Source organism: Heterocephalus glaber, unplaced genomic scaffold (assembly GCF_053883595.1).
Source record: "Heterocephalus glaber isolate CG9 unplaced genomic scaffold, H.glaber_assembly_v1.0 deba00001788, whole genome shotgun sequence".
Taxonomy (NCBI): domain Eukaryota; kingdom Metazoa; phylum Chordata; class Mammalia; order Rodentia; family Bathyergidae; genus Heterocephalus; species Heterocephalus glaber.
This window is the reverse complement of record NW_028258471.1, coordinates 25,862-48,082: the sequence shown is the minus strand read 5'-3', so window position 1 is coordinate 48,082 and position 22,221 is coordinate 25,862. Positions and strand designations below refer to the sequence as shown.

The following is a 22,221-nucleotide window of genomic DNA, read 5'->3' as shown; positions in this document are numbered from 1 at the left end:
AAAAAACCCTACATTGCAAATTATATCACTCTGAAAAAGAAAACCTAGGAGAATATCAGAAAATGGAAAGATATCCCCTGTTCCAGGATATGTATAATCAATATAATCAAAATGACTATATTTCTAAAACTGATACACAGATTTAATGTGGTACCAGTCAAAATATTTACAGAATGCCTCACAGATTTAGAGAAAACAACCTTGAAATTTATAGGGAACAAGAAGATACTCAGAAGATCCTAAGTAACAAAGGCAAAGCAAGACACATTGCAATCCCAGAATTAAAGTTATACTAAAAAGCTATGGTGATTAAAACAATATGATGGGGCTGGGGATTTAGCTCAGTGGTTCCGCCACCTGCCTCACAAGCAGAAGGACCCAAGTTCAATACATGGTACAAAAAAAAAAAAAAAATATATATATATATATATATATATATATATATACGGTATTGGCACATAAACAGGCATGTGGGTCAATTGAACAAAATAGAGGAAGCAGAAACAACTCCAAGTGCGTTCAGCTGTTTGATCTTTGAAAAAGTGGCAAGACATATACTGGAGAAAAGATAACCTCTTAAAGAAATGATGCTGGGACAACTGGATATCCACATGCAGAAGACTGAGTCTAGAGCCATATAAGAGATCATGTACTAAACTGAAATCAAAACACTTCAAAGATTTAAATGCTAAAACAGAAATAATATGTTGGAAGATAAAACAGGTACAACTCTGGAAGACAGACATAGGCATAGGTAGGGACTTTCTGAACAAACCCCAATGACACAAGAAATACGAAGAATCAACAAATGGGTTCACATCCAATAAAAAGCTACTGTGCAACAAAGGAAATAACCAACAGAGTGAAGAGCCTACAGAGCCTGCAGGATGGGAAAAAAACCCTTCTGTCAACGTTTTCTTGGATAGAGATCTAACATCTAGAATATATAAAGAACTTTAAAAATTAGACCCTCCAAAATAAAAGACCCAATCCAAAAATGAGCAACTGAAATGAATAGACACTTCTCAGTAGAAGTTCAAATGGCCATTGAACACATGGAAAAGTGTTCAACATTGCTAGCCATTAGAGAAATGCAAATTAAAGCCACGCCGAGATACCAGCTTACCCCAGAAAGCATAGCTATCACAAAATAAAATAATAACATATGCTGGCAAAAGGAACTCTCCACATTATTAGGTATAATGTAAACTAGTACAACAACTATGAAAGGCAATGTGGAGATTTCTCAAAAAGCTAAAAATAGAGATTCCATTTGACCTAGCTATCCCCCTTCTAGGTAACTTCCCAAAAGAATTAAATTCATCATACTTCAGTGATAGATGCATACCCATGTTTTCAGCAGCATAACTTAGAATAGCTAGATCTTGAAAACAGCATATCTGTCCATCAATAGATGAATGGATAAAGGAAATGTATTTATACATAATGGGGTACTTCTCTGTCATAAATAAAGAGAAACTTAAGGCATTCATGCACAAATGGATGCAACTTGAGAACATAATATTAAGTGAAATAAGTCAGATACACAGGCCTAAATATCACATGGTTTGTCTTATATGAGAAACTTTTTCATATATATATATAATATTATATATATATATGATAACCTGGAAGTAGGGTGAAGTTCAAATAATTTTCCAAGTTATCTGTTATGTTGTTTCAAAACTATTTTATGATATATGCTAATTTGTTTCATTTATACTGCTGGTTTCTTTTTGGGTATTGAAAAGAAAGTTTTGTCTTTTTATTTGTTTGTTTTTCTCTGTAAGAGTGAATCTATTGTTGTCCATGTCTTCTACTCTGGATAATATTTAGGCCATTTTTTAAGATCATGATTCACAGTATATTAACAATTGTTATTCTCTATTTTGCTACAAAATTTTGTTTGATATGTTATAGAGTAAGAAGAATGCTTTTAAATTTTTCTTTATTAATATCTACTTGTATTACATTAAAATGAAGAAAATGGAAACGCAATGGGTTATGTGAAAAGGCAAAACACAAGGGGCAGCTTTGTTCTCTACCTTCTCAACTTGTGAACACGAGAACTGAGCAAAAGGAGAAAGGCATAAATCCACTGTCTTAGTTCCTTTTCTCATGCTGAGACAAAATACCCAATGCCCAAAGTTAAGGGAGAAAAGGTTTATTGGGCTCACACTTTGTAGAGGTTTCACTCCATAGTCATCTGGCTCCAAGGCAGGGTGGCATGGCAGACAAGCATCGCAGAGGAGAAACAGTTCAAGGTGGGCAGAAGGTAGCAAAACAAGCAAGAGGGCAAGACAAGCCTCTTTCTGTCCCTTATATTGCATCCAGGGTACTGAGATTAGGGTGGTGCCAAAACAATCAGTGGATTGATTTAGTAATCACCCACCCTTAATCCTAGCACCCTTAATCCTAGCATTGCAGCATGAATCAATCATGCACCCTATATACAACCACCTCTGAAAAGGCCCCACCTGTGACTGCATGAGGCTTTGGGGGGATGTCTAAACACAAGCCATGACATCCACCATGAGACTTGAGCTCCATGACACAGATTCCTCCCACCAGACCCCCTCCGAACACTGCATCCCTAAGGAACGGTATTTTGAGAGATACCTCAGCAATCCACAAGCTGGTTTTAGAGATGGTGGGCATTTTTCTAGGAAACATGGCCATTCCCAGAATTGAGGAGCTTCTGGAACCTTTGATCCAAAGGCCATAGCTCTGTCTAGGGAAATAAGGAGTCTAGCATAGGATTTTACATACTTGACCAAGCTGTGGGGAACACTGGAATAAAAGGTATAAGGGGCCAAATTGGGTCCAACTAAAATTTAGAGGTTGGTCCCCTAAACTCCAGTAGTTCATGCTATGACTGTATGAGGGCTGGGACATTTAAAGAGGTAGCTAGGGTTAAATGAGATATTGTAGTTAGGTGGACCCTACTATAATAGGTCTAGGGCCATAATGAGAGGAAATTCAGGTGTAGAAAAAGACAATGGGGATTCATAACATGTGAAGAGGTAGCAGAGCACAGCTACAAACCAAGGACAGAGGCCTTGCAAGAAGCCAGACCTGCCACATGGTGCCAAGAAATTGGATATCTGGTCTCCACCATGGTGAGTAAATGAGTCTGTTTTGTTGTAGCTCTCAGGTCTGTAGTAGGTGGTCACAGCAGCTGTAGCTCACTGGTACAGAGGCCAGGAGGTGCTGCTTCTTGCTGTTTCCCAAAAACTATCCTGGCCACGATGAAGTGCAAGTAAAGGTGTAGGGAAGGAGATCATTCTTGTTTTTCCTGAAAAAATTTTTTATTTGGCTTCATTTTAACAAAGTTAAAGTATACTTTGAAAGTGACACATAAGAACACTAATGTTGTATATAGGGATTGGCTATCAGATGATGTTCTGATACATGATTACATTGTGTACTGTTTAAATGAGTTTCCACCTACCTACGTCCTGAAACACTTACCATTCATTTATGGCAAAAGAAACTATCAATACAGATTCTTCTAGGTCTTTGAAATGCTTTCTTATATTTGTAAAAAATAAGTTATGAATTTTAGAACTGTTTGAAGTTTTAGGCAAAAAGAAAAGTTCTAATTACACTGCCTAAAAATATTAACTATGAACACTGTATCATAATTTCATTCAGTTGGTTTTTGAGTAGCAGATATGAATCATTATATGGCCATATTGTGGTTTGATTTGCTCATTTAATACACCAATATGATCACTATTCCATTTCATTAAACCTCTTCAAATTATTTTGTAATGCAACCTCACCACTCCATCCATAGGCTTAATTGAACCAGGACCGTAGAGCATAGAGCACTTTTTGTGAGTCACTGCCACTCATGGACCACATCTGGAGAAGCATCTGTTGTGCCCGGTCCCCTGGGTCAGTCCCCAGTGATGGGGTCCCTGTGAGCAGATGCCTGGCCTCCTGCCTTCCTGCACCAGTGAGGGCTCAATGCCAGTGTCTCTGGTCCTCAACAGTGAGCACAGAGGAGCAATGTCACTCAGAATGGCTGGGGAAGAGGAGTGAAAGATTCTCTATCAATGGAACAGAGGTTGTTGGTCACTTCACAGAAGGAAGTATTGTCCCAAGTGGCCCTGTAGCTGGCTCATCCTGTCCACTTTGGGCAATTTAAATCCAGGGCCATAGGATTGGTTTCAAAGGAGGAATGAGTCCTAAGATGTCCAGACCACTAAGTGCATGATGGATTTTTCCAGGCAAGTGACTCCAGTTTGCTACCCTCTGGCTCTGTGATCCTGGTATGCAGTGGCTCCATGCTTCTGTTGGTGCAGTCAGCTCTCTGGAAACAGGCCAGCCACAGCAATGACCAGGAACAGCCCTTCCCTCTCACATTCCAGCAGCAGCAGTGCTGGACACTTTCTGAACAGGGAGGATAGGAGGCCTGGAAGGACAGGACTTCCAGGGCCCTGCACAGGATTCACCTTCCTTTTCCTGTCAGAATGTCCCCTGCCTCCTGTGAATGCAGGGAGGAGTGGGACTCCCACATGAGGGATTGTCTCTGTGATTCTGTGGAACAGAAGGGTCTGGGAGTTGGGAGATCCACTGTGGAGCTGCCAGCCAAGAAGTCCACAGGTTAGCGAGAGGCACTCCATTCAGTGGGGGTTTAGCTGCTTCCACACAGAGTGGGACTCTGCAGTGGAGTATGTTGCCTAGTGTTCTTGTCCTCTAACAGGCCTTGGTCTTATCTTGGTGACAGAGCTGCCATACCTAGGGATTATAATAAAGTCAAGTGCTTCACCATCTCCCACTAAGAGATCTGCACCTACACCACGGTGGAGCTCCAGGCCCCAGGAAAGGGCTGTGCTATTCCACACTGGGAGGTATAATGTCCTCAAGCAGGCCCAGGGCTCCCAGATCAGCCTGTTCCTCATGTTGCCTCTAACATTCTGTGATTGTGTAGCCCTACATAGAAGTAAAATCATTCTGGAGCAAACACATGTATTTGTTTAAATTTAACAATTGGATTTACAGGGACTTAAGCACATTATAAATCACACAAGTATTCATAGGAAGAGACAAAAATAAAGGTATGTGAAAGTTATGGAATGTATTGCACTGCAATTATTCATTATCCATCCCTCCCCAGGAGAAAATCAACACTTCTGCTACTTCTCACACCTTAGGCTTCTGTGCCTTTTGTCTACAATGCAGTGGGCAAATAAATAAATAAATAAATAAATAAATAAATAAATAAATAAATAAATGAAAAAGCTAACTACATCTTTGAGATGAAATCAGACCCTTCTTCAGCCTACAGTGTTCATTGTCTGCTCTGTGGCCACATCTCTGGCATTTACCTAAGGTCAGAGGAGGTCAGGACAGGACTGAGTGATGAATTCCCCCAGGATGCCATGCAGCCCTATGAGAATCAAGGCCAGGGCTCTGGGTGTGGGGGGCTTGGCCTGGGTCAGAGCTTCTGATGTCTGTTGCTGCACACACACACACACTGGGAGACTTTATAGAGTGACAACACGGACCTGCTCTGCAGTGTCTGTGGTGGAGACCATGTGTTCCCTCTGCCCTGCTGGGTGCAGGCAGAGTGCTAGGTCAGGAGTCCAGCAGTGAGCAGAGAGGTCAGGGCACTGTGCTGCTGTTGCATAGATCTGACAGATCTCAAAAAACAATCAGTGGGAAACTGGTGCAGAGCTTCACCTTGTCACCCTGGCCTTCGCTGTACAAGTTTGCTATGTGGACCCTTCAGCACTTAAGGCAGGCCTCTTAGGATTTTTGGTTACTCTGGGTACTAAGTTACATTTAATTTTATGATGTCTTATTTTTGAATCTTCATCTGAGTTAAAAGGGCCCAAGGAACAGTAGAGTTAGAGGGAAAGTAAAGCCCTGTCTCTTTCTGCCTGGGGAAGTGATCTCCTCTGGTTTCTGCTGGGTATTGGTGGCCTATGGGACCTTCATTCCTGGTCCTCTTTCTTCCATAGATCCTTTTCTCTTGCTCAGAACAGTTCTCTGAGAGTATTTGCTGTCAAAAATGTTTGCTCTCTTCATTGGTGCCACCCACACCGAGGGTAGGGCACCAGTCAATCAGCTTACAGCCTGCATAAAATATGAAGGGAGAGATGGAAGTCAGCTTCGCTGCTGGGTTCTTGGTGATCGCTGCTCATTGCCTTCTGCCTGCTACACCATGAACTGTTTCTCCTCTGTGATGCTCCTCTGCCATGCCACTCTGTCTTGGAGCCAGCTGACTATGAACTGAAACTTGTACAAACTGTGAGCTAAATAAACCTTTCCTTCCTTAAAGAAGTTTTGCTTTATTTAATTTGATTAACCACTTGGTGTAGAGGGGATACTTTTCAAAGGCAGGAATGCGAAACTGATGGTTTTAGTTGCCAGATGGAGTGTAGAAGTATCAGTATTGTAGTGCTCTTATTCAAGTATTATTCATGTCCTAGCCTAATGCCAGGTTGCCATGCCAACATCATTCACATCATGGCATCTTATGGCATAGCCATTGCAGGATCTCACTTGGTCACAGAGTAGGATGGATGAGCAGAGTGCAATAAGGCAATTTGAGGGAGAGAGAGAAAATGTTCCCATGAATTTTAATAAATTGTGTTGTGATTATTGTTCTTTTTTATGATTTGTTACTGTTGCTATACGTTGAAACTTATAGGCCTCTCAAGTGCACGCTATGTTGAAGTTTGATCCCCGGAGTGGCACTAGTGGGAAACTGGAACATTAAACAGGTAGGGCTTCATGGGAGGCCTTTTGTTCATTGGCAATGTGCCCCAGGGAGTGCATTTGACCATGGTCTTCATTTTCTGGCCATGAACGAGCACTTACACTCTGCCACAGGTTCCATTCATGCGACAGCACTGTATCCCTTTCCCTTGAGCAAGTGTCTGAGAGTTCTCTCTTGCCTACATCCTCAGCCCAGAACAACCATGGTGTGTGTAAAGTGTTGTCTCCTTGTGATTGGGCTTTCCTGTCCCAGGAGATGTGTGGCATGGCAGCAGTGAGATGTCAGGCCATGTGTCCTTCCAGCAGGAGGGTGATGGTGTGCTCCGTGGTGGCTGCAGTGTCGTATCTGTCTCACACCCTGGGACAGGAAAGGTGCTGGGATTTGCATTTCAAGCCACATGCCCTGAACTAGGAGGATGAGGGGATGTAGATGGCTATGGCACATCACTGCAGCCCCCAATTTCACAAAGGACCACTGTTAGCTTTCTGCCAAGACCATACTGGGCGCTCATGCAGCTGTGGCCTGCTCAACACTGCATTGGTTTTCACTGTGTCTAGGCAGCCTATTACATGTCTGGTTTGGATCAGTACTTGGAAAGAGTTTCCTCACTTGAAATCTGTCTTCACGTAGGCACTGCACTTTGGTTTTCATTTGCATGAATACATGTGTCACTACCCAAAATGCAGACAAAAATGCAGTACATCCTCTTATTCTCCACCCATTTGGTTAAAGTTTGTTTCAAGCCCACATCCTACTGGAGGTTAGGGAACATTTTGTAGGCTTCTGATAGACTTCTCTCTGCATCTCCTTTAGAAATCTCAGTTATCTGGATCACATGGCCAAGAACTCGGAGGGGTACCCAGGTGACCCCTGCCTTCAGTGTCTGGAGAGACACTACTCATTTTCACCTCTGTGGTTTTGCTGCAGCTCATGAGCCTTTGCTTTCTCCTGGACTTGGTGCTTCACGGAGCACTTTGGGAAGGTAAGACCCCTGAGCTTTGGGTTCCCTCTCCCAGATGTATCCCTCATCCATTTGTGTGTGGCCCTCCACCTCTCCAGGAGACAAGGAATGATAGATTTGGGTGTTCTGCTGCTCTGAGCGCTCTGGATTTCACACTGTTTTTCTCAGGGCTCTCAGTGCTGCTTGTTCCCTTGAGCAAGCTTCTCCTTTGACTTTTTCTCTATTAGAAGGACAGGAACACCAGGCAGCATGTCCCCCTGTAGAGTTCTCCTGGCTGTTGTGCTCTCTCACAGGTAAGGGGACCCCAGCTGGCAGCTGCACAGTGAGGTCCAATTCTCCTGGACTTGTTTGTACTGCAGAGTCACACAGACCAGCACTTGTGTGGGTTCCATGCTTCTCCCTGCATGCACAGAGGGACCAGGACATGTGGATAGGAGCAGGGCAGGTCTACCCCATGCTGGGACTAGGAAGCCTTGTCCAGCCCAGCAATGCCCCATACTCCTGTGTAAGATGCGCCAGCACTGATGGTGCTGGAATGTGGGAGGGAAGGCCTGGCCCACCTGGGATGTTTCCCAAGGAGCTAACTCCACCAACAGGAGCAATAAGCCACCGCAGGACAGGGTCACAGAGGCCAGGGAGAAGATCAAACTGAGATCACTGTCCTGGGGAACTTCACCACACACTCATCGGTGCACAGCTTAGTGTGCATGGTCCCCTTGAAGCCCATCCCATGGCCCTGGATTTAAATTGCCCAGAGTGGAAAAACCCAGCGCATTCCAATGTTTCCTCTTATGAAGTGGCCCTAGGTCTCTATCTTAACAAATGTGGGTGTTTTGACCCTCTTCCCTGGGCATCCTATCAGTGTGGCTCCCCCATGCTCATTCTCTTGCTCCTGATCACGGGCACGTGCACCCCTTTGTGGTGCACTGAGAGAAGGGGGCAGACAACTGCTCCTGGGGACCAGAGCCCTGGGCACTGGTCCGGGGGACTGGCCAGAGCAGACCAACCCAATGGGAACATGGTCTTGTGAGTGGAAGCCCATCTGGAATCGTGTCTTGGGCTCTAAGGTTCTGGTGTAATTAAGACTAAGAATTTCTTACATTTCACTACAAACTATTTTGAAGATGTTTGACAAGATGAATAGTGACAATGCTAGAAGGTTAAGTAGACAAATCAGACCCAAAGTGGCAATATACTGCTTCATGTTTACCACACGAAAGAAATAGTTCGTAGCACACAAACTGAAAGAAGTTTGGATGAAATATTAATGGTTTTAACTTTTAGGCAATGCAATTATGAGTGACATTTTCCTTTTGCCCATACTTTGAAATAGCGGTGTTTTTACTATGTTTTGGTTTGCAGACAGAAGAAACCTTCATTTCGAACCTTTGAAAGTTTAGAGTGCTGCTTTGAGGGTGAGAATGTGAAACGGTGAGGCCACAGCAGAAAACCCCTCAGCACTTCCTCAAGAGTTAAAGCCATGTGGCCAGGAATGCCACTCTCAGCATACAGCTCCACGGCTGGGGAGTAGACACACAACTACACTTGTACGTCCCCAACAGCATTTTTCAACTCTTCACAAAAGCACAGGCATCCCAAGGCCCCTCCACGCGGGAATGTTTAAACCAAGTGTGTGGTGCCAGTGGTCCTGGCTTTTCGGTGGTGTGAAGGAAAGACTAACATACAGAAACTGGGCTGCACTTTGCGCTACTGCTGAGAGCAACAGGCCCACTCAGAAGACAGGCATTGAGGATTCCACTGATAGGAACTGTAGAAAAGAGTCAAAATCACAGAGATCAAAGGTAAATTAAGGATACCAGGGGTGGTCTGGAAAGGGGAATGGAAATTATTACTTCAAGGGCACAGAGTTGTGCTATGGGCAATAAAAAACATTTGGAAAATGTAGGATTTTGGTGGTACCTGTAATTACTGTGACCAGGGAGGCTGAGGCAAGACTACCACTACTTGAAGACTGCCATGCAGTAGGCACCCATTTCAATCCAAAGTACCAGAAAAATAAACAGAATGCAACAAAACAAAAAATAAATAATTGAAACTGGTGGCAGTAGTTTCACAATATTATGAAAGTAGTCAACACCGCAGAACTGTACAATTTAAAATGATACAGGCCGGGGATTTAGCTCAGTGGTTCTGGCACCTGGCTGGCAAGGGCAAGGTCCCAAGTTCGATCCCCGGTACTAAAAAAAACAAACAACCCCCCCCCAAATAAAATGATACAATGCAAAATTGTATTTAATATATATTTTTCTCCCAAACTGAATCTGAATGTAGCCAAGGGCCTTTGACAATCTGAGGTCAGTTCTGGTAAGCAGAGGAGAGAGCAGATGACTTAATGAGAATGCTGAGTTCTCCAAGAGCAGTGGTGTCAGGGAAGTCCCTTCCACATCTATCCAGAGGCCTAGTGGTTACTGCAAGTGGAGCAGGTGGAGAGTCTGAGAGCCAGATGGGGCAGGTGCCTGAGGCAGCCACCCAGGCATTTCAGTGGCTGACCACTGCCTGTTTCAACTGCATCTGGATTTTGTGGCTCTGGTACTGCGATCGTAGCTTTATAGTAAAGGTCAGTGTGACTCTGGAGTGTGGCTCTGTCTCAGCCAGGTTCAGGGCTAGTTGACAATTTCTATTGGCTCATATAGCCTCTGCCCCTCAGGGCCAATCCTTTGTGTTTCATGGGGAGTCGGGTAGAAAAGAGCAAGGGCTCCTCCTGGTGGTGAAATGAGAGACGACTCGATGGATGCCTGAGCCCCAGTGACCCAATCTGAATGTCCTTTCTCTTGTCTCGTAGCTGTGAGTCCTTGGGGGGACTTTCTGAGTCCCTCTGAGCCTCTTTTTCCTCACTGTGAACCTGGATTATCGGGTGGATGTGAGAACTGAATGAAATTTTGCAGTTATCCATTCACCCTGCAAGAACACAGAGCTTCTCTGGGCCTGATTGTAGCCCCAAGTCTAGGACAGTGACTGGCTGGGGCCCGGCCATGTTGCCCGTGACATGGTGCCACATCCTGGGGACATGTTATTATTTGTCCCTACTGTCAGAGCCAGCTCTTTCATTCCTGGAATTGACACACCTCCTACCACATCTTGTTTTTCATAATCTTTCATTTTCATTTTGGGTATAGCACAATACTGATTTGGCTTAGCTTTTCAGGATAATATGTGGATCAGTGGCGCCCTCTGCAGGACACATCCCAGATTCTCAGGTGCTCAGTGTCTGCAGGCAGGGCAGGGAAGTGTCCTGGCCTCTACTGGGCCCAAGCACTGCCAGACCCAGCCCCAGCTCCAGGACTACCTGACAAAGGCAGAGAGGCAAGGTCATCCAGCTCCAGCTCTGGACATCTGATCACCTGATGACTGTGATTTCCCCTCTCAGGCACACTCAGCTATTTCCCCTCCCATGCTAGGTCTGGTGGAGTTAAACTTGAATCTAGGTATAGGCCCTGTGTCTCAGCCCTTGGACCTACACACAGATGGCAGAATTATGCATGCTCATTTGCTACCAAAAACTTGCAATAGATTAGGTACCCTTCCATAACCACTATTTCATATTCAACAGTTTTTGGAATAAAACATTTATTACATAAAATGTTCCACTTGGATCATTTAAGTTGCAGAATTCAGTGGGATTTGTGAAAACATTGTCACCACTTTTTCCCAAATTTTTATCGTACTTTATTTTGTTTTTGTTTGTTCTCCTGACACTTTGGATTAAAACCAGGGACTCCCGCTTGCTGGCCTTGAACTTGCCTCAGCTTCCCAGATAGCTGGGATTGCGGCTGTGATCCAACATATCTGATTATTTCCATAAAATTTTAATGACTCCAAACAGATAAACAATGCTGTCATGGAAACAAGCCTGTTAGAAGGGCAAAGATGTCACCTTCCCCACCCTGCTGCCCAAGTCATTTCTGGGCAAGAAGCAGCTCATACTCTCCCTGAAGCCCATCTGCTTGGTTGGCAGCCTCAAGGGGGGGGGGGCAAAACACCTGGATCTGTCTGTCCTGCAGAATCACGTAGATTACCATTCATCAATTGAAGCCCAGAATGGTGTTGCTGGGAGGTGGTAGAAACTCTAAAAGTCTATTCCTGGGAAGGTCTTAGGTCACTGGGGACATGCATCAAAGAGGATTCTGGGACAATGGTCTCTTCTTAGTCTTTACTTACTGGTCTTGGTGTGAGCATTGATGCTCTGTTGTAGATTCTAGCCACGAGACTACACCATTTCACTTTTCCCTGGGAAACTGTCTGAGAGCTCTCTTGTGCACATCAGCACCAACCCTGAACCACTGTGGTGAGTGTCAAGTGCTTTAACTTGCAGTTCCTTAGAGATTCATGCCATTTCAGCAACATGAGTGTCAGGCAATGGGCCCCTGCATCAGAGGATGGGACGCTGTATTCCATGCGAGCTCTGGTCTCATAACTTTCTTACAACCCTGGGAACAGGCGAGAGACTTCCTGAAAAGAAATTCAGGCATTGGCATCTGCATATTAAGCCATATGCCCTGGACTAGGAGGGTGAGGGAATATAGACAGGCACACTAGATCTACCACAGCACTTAATGTCACAGAGAACCCCTTCTTGACAGCATTTTCACAGCATCCTCTTGGGTGCACATGCAGTTGTGACCTGCTCATTTGCTAGGTGATTGTCATTGCCCAGGGATAGCCAATTTCATGTCTGGTTTGGATCAATAGTTGGAAAGTGTTCCTTCTGAAATCTGTCTCCATATACATTCTGCACTTTTGCTCTTAGTGCAACTTAGTGGAACTGAAAACAGAAGCCAGTGTTCAAGCCCTTTATGGAGCAATGGCCACTGTGATAAAGGTGGTATATGCCTGTTCCCTGTGCCAGTAGGGAAAACAGTGAGGGCATGAGTCAGAGAAGACATGAGCACACAACCAGCCATCTTTCTAAGAGGACATGTCCCCTTTCTCTGATTTCCTGTCCTCACCAAAATGTGCTCAGAGGCCTGATGCCTTCTCTGGGAAACAGGGCATTTATTACATATTTTGCTGTGAGCATGGGAGACAGTAATGGTGATGCATGTCAACAGACTGTCATTGTCACCTGCACTGGGGTATGGGAATGGTCAAGGTCCTTCTTATTTTTTGATTTACCCAGACTCAGGCATGAATGAAATTGGGCACAGCCTCCATGACCCTAGTCGCAGATCTTCCCCTTAATCTAGGATGCCCCTTAAGCTAGGGTGGCCTGTTCCCCTTAAGCTTCGCCTGCCCGTTTCTTCCGGTACCCTTCCTAGGTTGGGGAAGAGACTCCCTGTCAGGGCCCCACATCAGTGAGTCATTTTCACATCCCCTCCTTCAGGTCTCTCTCTGACCCTGACCTCTGGCAACTTCCTGTAGTCTGCATGGCCATTAGGTGTTCCACTGTCAGCACTCACTCGGGCTAGGAGTCAGCTTAGCTGATGACCCAACTCCTTTGACTACTAAATCTTTTTCTCTGTTGGGACTTGTGAGACTCTTGTTTGAAAAGAGAGCTGACTTTCACTTCAAATGCTGAGACATGAGAAAGATGGGGGGGTGAGGGGGAGAGAGGCAGAGAGAGAGAGGGAGAGAAAAATTGCTTTAAATATTTTTTCCTGAATTACTGCAGGAAGCATCCTACCCTGAATAAGGGCAACCAGGGAAAAAGAGGATGATGTTGTGGAGTGATGGTAAAACTCAGTGGTAAATACTTGCAAAGGTCATTTCATTGTTGAACAGTTAAATTGGGGAAGGTAAAAGTAGCACGTTTACCTTAAATATTATCATTACTAATCTACAGTAATCACACCTTTGAACACAGAGGACCTGAAATACTCATTATTTATCTACTCTAGTGTCTCCCCTTGGGAACACTGGATGAACTCAATTTTTATCTACTTCTGACTCCCCTTCTTTCAGACATTTCTGTTTACAACTGAGACCCTCACCATTTCTTTTTAATCAAATGAAATATGGAGGTGTCTTTGTTTGTTTGTTTGTTTGTTTTCTGGAGGCGAGCCGGGTGGAGAAAGAGTTGTAGGCAATGTCAAGATGAATGGAAAGAGCAATGGAGAGTAAGTTCCCGGGAGGCCACGGGCTGTGGGCCTCACATATCAGAGCATGTGGGCCCCAATGGGAAGAGAAGGAACTTTGCAAAGCATGCAAAGCTTAAAACGTGTGACACAGACTATCACCTTCATCTGTCACATGCTTCTGTTCACATCTATATGAAGCTGCACACACTTGCTTTTCTATGTGGCTATTTGGTCTCACACAATTTTTAAAGGCAATAGGCATTCCAGTTCTCCAAACCACTGACATACACAATCTACCGTCTGGTGGACCCTGCAAGTAATATTCCTTCAATGCTCTTAGGAAATATTTGGACCTGGATTCATACAGAATTTTGGCTGAACAAAGTGCAGTAGTTTACAGTTTCACCTGTACTGTGTTGTCCTTTTCTACAAACCCTGGGAATAGTCATAAATGCGCTTATTTTGCAAATGAAGCAACAGGCTCATAGGGAGAAGTCGTTATAGTGTCGAGCCCAGATTGGGGTCCAGTTGTGTCTGATGCACTGTGCCCATTTTATTTAAAATTCTAAGTGCTTCTAGCTAGATATTTGAACTTATATAAGTTAAATATTCTGCCCAAGATTATTTCTTTATCAGTATATTAATACCTGACATACCAATCTATCTATTTTGATCTACAACTCAAAAAGTCCTGCATAGATGAAAGCAACTTATAAACTCTCGCTTGATTATGCTGATCTGGAAGATTCTTGGGGTATACTTGACCAGAGAAACCCCTCCAAAAATAACAAATGAAATGTAGTAAGCAGAAATTCAGTATGAATTTTATTCATAAATTCTTTTATGCAGCAAACATTAAGCTGGCATTTCCTTTATGCAGCGAGGCTGTTTGAGCCAGCGAGGACCAGTGAAGGAGTGAGTGCTCCTGCTGAGGAAGTCAGTTCATGTTTACATTAAAGATACTCTTTCTCAGAAAGAAAAGCAAAAGAGGATGTGAACACTTCAGGAAAAGTATGATGAGAGAATAAACACTTAGAAGAACGCTTGGGCCTGAAGATACAGTTTTGACATCTAAAATGTGCATCGCCTCTCCTCTTTAATGGCAGAGAATCCTTAAACCCAGGGAGTAAGTGTGAAATTCCTTTACTAATAATCTACCTGAGACAATGCACAGTTAATACTAAACTTGACTTTGGTCTGTCATAAGGGGAAATTTTTCTTTTGTTAAAATTTCTTGCTATTTAATGTGAAAGGCTAAAAATACTCTAATATTGAACTCTTAATATTTTTCAGGAATATGAATTACGGTCATAAGAAATCATGATTATGGCTGTACAGGAGATATTAAAGATAAAGCAGCCCTTTTCATTTTATTGTAAAGAAATATCTGATGATGGACGATTTACAGAGAAAAAGAGTGGTATTTAGCTTGTTCTTCGGGAAATCAAAGATGAACATCCACTCCTGATCTTCTTGCTGGGACAGCCCTGGGATGGTGCAGAGTGTCACATGAAAACAACCAGAAAGCACAACTGCAGGTGTGTCTTTTTGGTCTCCTCTCTCTTCTGTGGAGTCACCAGGATTCCAACACAGGAGCTTTACTCTGATGAGTTCATCTAATCCCAGAGGTCTCATCTCTAAACTCCACAGTCAGATTAAGTTTACATCACCTTAATGCCTCACGATATATCTAAATTTCCACACATGAAACTCGCATATAAACCACTTCAAAGGGTATTTTTGGTAATCAGTGCAAACTTTAATGAATCTACAAATGAACTTATGCAATTTGAGATTTTTCTTTCCTGTTGTATTAATCTACCAAGGTTACCTAAACAAAATACCATGAGTGAGTGGATTAAACAACAGAAGCACATCCCTCACCGTTCTGTGGCTGGCAGGCTTAGATCCAGAAGCCAATGGAACAGCTTCCATCGGGGACTCTTCTCATGGCCTGTTGGTGGCCAATGTCTCAGAGGATGTGCACATCACCTATTTGTATACCCAGAGAAAGAAGGGGAGAAAAGGGGGAGCAAGGGAGATACAGCTCTTTGGTGTCTCTCTGCTTATAAGGACTTCATTCCTGGACACTTCAGTTCACAAACTGGGGTACATGACTGCTCTGGCAAGACAAGAAGAGGCTCCAGAAAAATTCCAAAAGCTGTGCTGCAAAGCCCAGTTGCCCAGGAGGAATCTGCTCATCATGGTGGGGATCATCAAGGCAGCCTCCCTGGAGAGGAACTGCAGAGGACCCTGATGAGGCAGCTGCTGCGGTAACGGTCACCCCTCCTTGGCATATCTTCACTGGCCTGGGCTTCTCAACTGAGATGAAGTATTATGGGGTTGGGTCTGTGGTCACCCCCAGAAAAGGAAAAGGAGGAAGGAATCAAGAGCCCTCAGGAGAGCCAGCTGCTGCAGATGACTGAAAATTGCCAAAGCATCACCTCAGGAGCCACTTGGGGCCTGGTTCTGGGACTTTTGCTCCATGAACATCAGCATATTTAGATCAGGATAAAAGTGTTTTCTGTGAAGGGGCCAACAGTAAGGGGTTTTTGTTTGTTGATCAAATTTAGCTGTACTGTGATAGTGCAAAAGAAGCCTTAATGACGCATATGCAAAGAGGGGTCACTGCGGCTTCTTTTACAAACAGTTCTAATACCAGAGCACACAAAACAAACAGAATGATATTTTAGACCACTCTTTCCTGCTTGTGTTCTCTGGACCTCTTGTACTAGAATCAGGTAAGTGTTCAGTTTAGATCCATAGGTTGCAGTCTGCTAATTTAGGTCATCTCTGTGTCCTCTTTGCAAAGTTCTGTGTTTCAGTTTAAAAGTCTTGCACTTGTTTTGTTAAACCCATTCTCATTTATTTTTCTTTTTGATACTACTGTAAATGGAACGATTTCCTTAATTTTATTTTCCTTACCAGTGTGTAAAAATGGTTTGCAGTTGATTTTTGTGTAGTTATCTTCTTTCTGAAATGCTGCTAAACTCATTTTTTAGTTCTAGTAAGATTGTTTTGTAGGCTTTTTGCTATTTTCCACATGCAAGTTTGAAATTATCCAAATAAATATCAAAATCAAGTGCATCTTGATTTCTCTTTGATCTTAAAATCTCTCTAACTGGATCTTTCCTTACAATGCTGGACTGAAGAGAGTGCATCCTTGCCTGCTTCCTAATTTTGAGGAGAAGACTTTCTGTCTGTTATCAGCAAGTATGATGTTATGTGTATTTCTAGTTGCCATCTATCATGTTGAAAGAGTTTACTTTTCTTCCAAATTTTGTAAGGGATTTTGTTGTAGTTGCTGTAGGGTTTCTTTGGTTATTTTTATTTTGTTTTACCATGAATGAATGAGGGATAGTGTCAAAAGTTTCTTCTGACTGTGGATATGATCATGTGGGGTTTTTTCAGACTACTAATATGGTGTATTACATTAATTGATATTTTGGATGTTAGATCAACACTGCATTTGAGCCATGAATCACACTTGGTCATGGTGCACAGTCTCTTGTACATGTTGATGGATTTTGCTTGCTCATATTTTATTTAGTAGTTTTGCATCTGTATTCATGAGGGAAATTTTTCTATAATTTTCATTTTTGTGATATGTTTGAATAACTTTGACATTGGCTAACATTAGTCTCTTTGAATACACCAATTTTCTTCCTTATAGTCAATTAAAAAGTCTATTGGAAGGACATTGGGCCTATATAAATGAAGCAGAGTTGGAAGGCAAATAGTGAGAAAGAAGAAAATGGCTTTTCTGGAAAGATCAGGGTTTTCACTTAGATCATCGTCAGAGAAGTGGACAGAGCAGGACCTTTCACTGGGCTTGCCGTGCCTGCCTCTCTCAGCTGGCGTCTTCTCTGTTTAGCTTGTGCTCCAGTAACTCTTTGTCCACAGAGAAACCTGCCACCTCCTTGCTGGATTTCTGTCAGGCCATGTTGTCAGTGACCCTGGTGAAGAGGAGACACCAACTCTGCTGCTTAAAATGGCAAGTAGAGCCATGCAACATGCCTGGCCTGAAAGCGGTCAATGCCTGGTGTTATTTTCAGTGGATTCTGTGGACACACCATGGTTTGGTGTGAGGAATTCATTAGTTCCTAAGTGTCCTTTATGGGGGAAAGACAAAGAGACTTTGTGCCCCGTGGGAGCAAGCGCACAGTTGTGTCTGGCTTGTGACTTGCCCCTCAGTGGCCTGAACGCGTCTTTGAACACTTTCTTCTCCTTCCTCCAGCACTGGCTGTTGACTTCTCATCCTGAGGGAAGAAACTGTCCCTCGGTGTAAAAATGGGCAACTATGGGTTAACTGTGTAACTATGCTTGCTGAGAAAGATACACTGTAACTAGTCACTACTGTAATGCAAACTCACTAGAGCAAGGCGATCTCAGATAGCCCTGCCAACCCTCCTGCTCCCCGCTTCTTTGCCCCTTTGCTTATGTATTTATGCTTAGATTGATGGCTGTTTCCCCAGTGATTACGGTTGATGTGTCTCCCTCCCATAGACACATGAAGGTATAAAAATGAGAGTAAACTTCTGTTTGACGCTTTCGAGGTGATTTGAATCCCTTGAAGCTGTCCACAATAAAGCTGATTTTTGCTCCTACTGTGTGGTTGGTGGTCTGTCTGGAGATCCCCAAGCACTCATGCTTCAGTCCCAAATTGCCCTCTGAATTTGAGGTCACAAGTCTGAGTCCCTGCCTGCGGCAGTCGCTGCAGAGGGTCCCCTGAGCTCTGGCACCTTGGGTAGGGACAGCGATCATGGGGGCCCCACTCCAGCCTTTCCAGAGGCGCTCTGCTTGCGAAGGTCACTGAGGAGATCTGGACAGTCCCTGGTGCAGCCTGTGGCAGGTGCTTCTGGCCCACACCCTTGGCCAAGCGGCCTGCTGGGGTTGAATGTGCCTAGGGCATAGTTAGTGCTTGACAGACTGTTTTTCTGTTCTCTGCCAGAGTTATCAAAAAGAACTATAGGAAAATCTCAGGTAAGGGAGGCTACTACACATGGCTTATGGGAAGATCAGGAACAGTTTGTGGATGGTTTGAGGATGACTCAGAGGATATTCCATTCACTGACTGGACAAATGCTGATGTCTACCCACTGCACCTCATCCTGATCCAGAATGAAAACATACGGCTGAAAGTAAACATGAGGGCTTACAATATAGTGAAGCAGACAAATACTCATCAGGTAATCATATAACCATTATGAATTTATATGGGAATCCTGGGTGTGGTGGCACATGCCTGTGATCCCAGCACTCTGGAGGCTGAGGCAGGAAGATCACCACAAGTTCAAGGACAGCCTAGGCTCCATGGTGAGTTTAAGGCCAGCCTGAACTATATAGTGAGACCCCATCTCAAAACCAATTTTTTTTTTTACATGGGAAGAACCCTAATGGTCCAGTGGGGAAATAGTGAAATAAATTATGACGTGTTCTTTTGAGTTAATATACAGCAATTGAAACTGTTTCTAATAGTTGTAAAATGATTATAGTAACACTGGGTGTTTTCAAATGGGATATAAGATACACAGTATGTCCCGTTTTATAAAGTTCCTGTCTTACACGGAAAGGCTGGCCATGTGCCACACTATCAGTGCCTGTTACTGGTGGTGCTCAGGAGACAGCTCATCCTCGGGAAAGAGCCACACCCTCTCCAGGAGGCCAAGAGTTGCATGAGCACAGGATTCCCATGAGGTGCAGTGCAGGCTCTAAGAGATGAGGGACTAATTTTCATGGGGCAGGGCTGGGGTGAGGCTCCTCGGCCTCCTCTTGCTGGGACTCACAGAGCTGAGACATGGCCTGCAATGCTGTCCCTTCACTCTCGCTCTGCAGCGCTCACTTGTCTTCATCGGCTGTTGTTTTTTGCCCACTTTTTCTAAAGACAATAATATGTGTCTAGGGATGAAGTGGAAGTTTGATTTCCGAGTGTTCCTGGGCATCTGCTTAAACTCCTTTGTCATTCATCCAGGCCTGGTGTTCTCATGTGTTGCCCCTTCTTCTAGAATCGACTGACAATGGGTGTTTAATTTGAAGACTTTTTCCTTGGAAGCCAGTGACATGCTATTACTTTTATCAATTTACAAAAACTAATCGCATATTTCTGGATTTGTTTTTCTCAGCAGCTTGGGTCTTTGAATAACAAATTAAGTTAACTTATTACAGAAGTACTGAGGTCATGCACGTAAGTACAGGGCAGGAGATATATGGTACAGAAGGGGAAGGTGCTGACTTTTCCTCTGACCTGTACAGTTTTTCACTTCAGCAGTTTCCCTCTACGTTCAGTCACTTGTGTGCTTTAAAGACCTCAGGGGCTGGCTGCTCGGGGGAGCAGTTCTGTTGGGCTGCTGGTGATGATGCCAACAACCTGTCCCCTCTGCCTCCTGGGACTCACTCTGCTTCTTGCGTGAGGTCCCCATGAAGACAGGGCTGTTTTTGCGTTGTTAGTTGAGGGGCACTGCTGCTTTCCTTGTGCTGCAGGTTACTCGACAAGAGATCTACCCTCTGAGGCCTCTAAGACTTCGTCGTGGGTGTGCTGCAATGTGAATACTGATGGGAAGCCGCTGTCATCAAGATCTTGCTGGCGTCTTCTGCCACCACTTGAGGACACAGCTAATGACCTAATTTGGGCTCATGTCTGCTGGCCTGAGGCAGGAGCGGGGAGGATAGTGTGGAGTGGAGGTCCCACGGCTGGCCTGGTCCCTCAGGGACACTGCTCCTGCCCACACAGGGCTGTAGTTTATACAGAAAGCAAGGCTGCTGCACATGCACGTCACCCACCTGAAGCCAGATGACAGCTCACTTCTGGGATTTATTTTTTCTCTTTATCAATGTACAGTCTGTCCCATCTGTGTTTCCTCTTACCTGCCAATCACCACTCTATTTCAGGGATAGTTTCAGGCACAGTTGAATTATTGTTAATAGCAGATGACTTTTGGGCCTCTTAACTTTCATGTTTTAACTACATGGTCCAGTATATAATGGAGCTTCACTTCTTCTGGATCCTGAGGTTCAGCAGTTCAGCTGACCCTCTGGGCACTGTCCACGCCAGTACAGTGAGGCAAGAGGACACTGGAAGAGCTGGGGGTTGGGGAGATGAGGAGCCACTGACGGCAGGGTCCCCTTGCCTGGAGGTCCAGAGAGGACAAGTCCCGCTGCCTGCACTGTGGTCCCCACCTGTGCACCACTTGTGTGGGGCTCCCCCAGCAGGAGCAAAGTGGGATGGGCAGCTTCAAAAGGCAGCTGCTAGTTTTGCAAGGACCTGGCATTTCCCTTCTGAGCAGTTAACAGAGGGCTCCACATGAAGGCCAGTGTGTGCAGGGACCAGGGAGTAGAGCCAAGGCCCGAGAGTCTGGTTGCCTGGCCCTCACTGTGCATGCACAAGCTGAGGGTGGCGTAAGCAGGAAAAGGGGCAGGGCAGAGAGCAGTGCCCAATGGGAAGGGATAGGAGAAGGGGAAGGGGGGAGGGCTAGGGGCGGAGTGTGGGGAGAGCAGAGGGACTGGGGTCTGCTGGGCTCAGAGTCCCACTCAGCCCAGTGTTCCAGCTCTGGGTCTGTTTCACCCAGCCTTCATCACAGGCCAGGGGCGGTGTAGCGCAATCATGTGAGTTTTCTCTGTGGGAAGTATATATACAAGGTAACTAGTATCAGGAAACTCACATTCCTAATGAAAAAGCCTAAAAATTGACCATATCCCCATTTCACAAGCATGCATTCTCCATCTTCACTTCAAAAATTCCTGAGAATTGAATTGAGTGTTTTCAATTTTAAACTCATTTATTACTTTAAGCGCTTTGATTTTCCTTCAAGTATACCAGATTTTGAACATCTGCTAATTATCCCAGTGTTTCAGGGAAGAGAGTCTAGCAAGAGCACAGCTAAAGGGCAGAGTAACTGTATCAGTCAGCTTCCTTTTGCTGAGACGAAGTACCCGAAGCCTCTGACTTAGTGGGGGTTTACTTGGGTCATGATTTAAGTGGGTTCAGCCCATGGCCATCTGACTCCAAGGCAGAGGAGGCGTGGCAGAAGGGCATGGTAAAAGCAGCTGCTCACGCCATGGCTGGCATGAAACAGAGGAAGGATGGAGAGGCTGGAAACAAAAATGCATCCTTCCAGCCAGGTATGGTGGTGCCAACGTGTAATCCCAGCACAAAGGAGGCTGACACAGGGGGATCACTGTTGAGTTCAAAACCAGTCTGAACTACCTAGCAAGACCTTCTCTCCAAAGACAAAACAAACCAGGTCACAACCCCAGCCCCTGGACATCTCCAAACCAGGCCCTACCTCCTAACAGCACATTCAGCAATAAACCCTGTGGATTAATCTACAGGAGTTCAGTGTACCCAGGGTCATTCTGGGGGAAGGAGCTCATGTTCCCCAGACTGGAGGTCATCTGTGGGCACTCAACTCTGTGTGTCCAGTCTCTCAGAGTGGAAAGTGACCTGTGTTCCTGCCCAGTGCAGCCAGCAGCCTGGGCCTGATATCCACAGCCTC

At 44.6% G+C, this 22,221-nt stretch overlaps 1 long non-coding RNA gene across 1 annotated transcript; it reads left to right on the top strand.

Moving 5' to 3' along the window:
• Positions 1-7,338: 7,338 nt before the first annotated feature.
• On the top strand, positions 7,339-16,602 carry LOC147820877 (uncharacterized). Its single transcript, XR_015448035.1, has 3 exons — positions 7,339-7,715; positions 9,057-9,496; positions 15,023-16,602. It is a non-coding gene; the product is annotated as an uncharacterized LOC147820877 (long non-coding RNA).
• Positions 16,603-22,221: the final 5,619 nt, after the last annotated feature.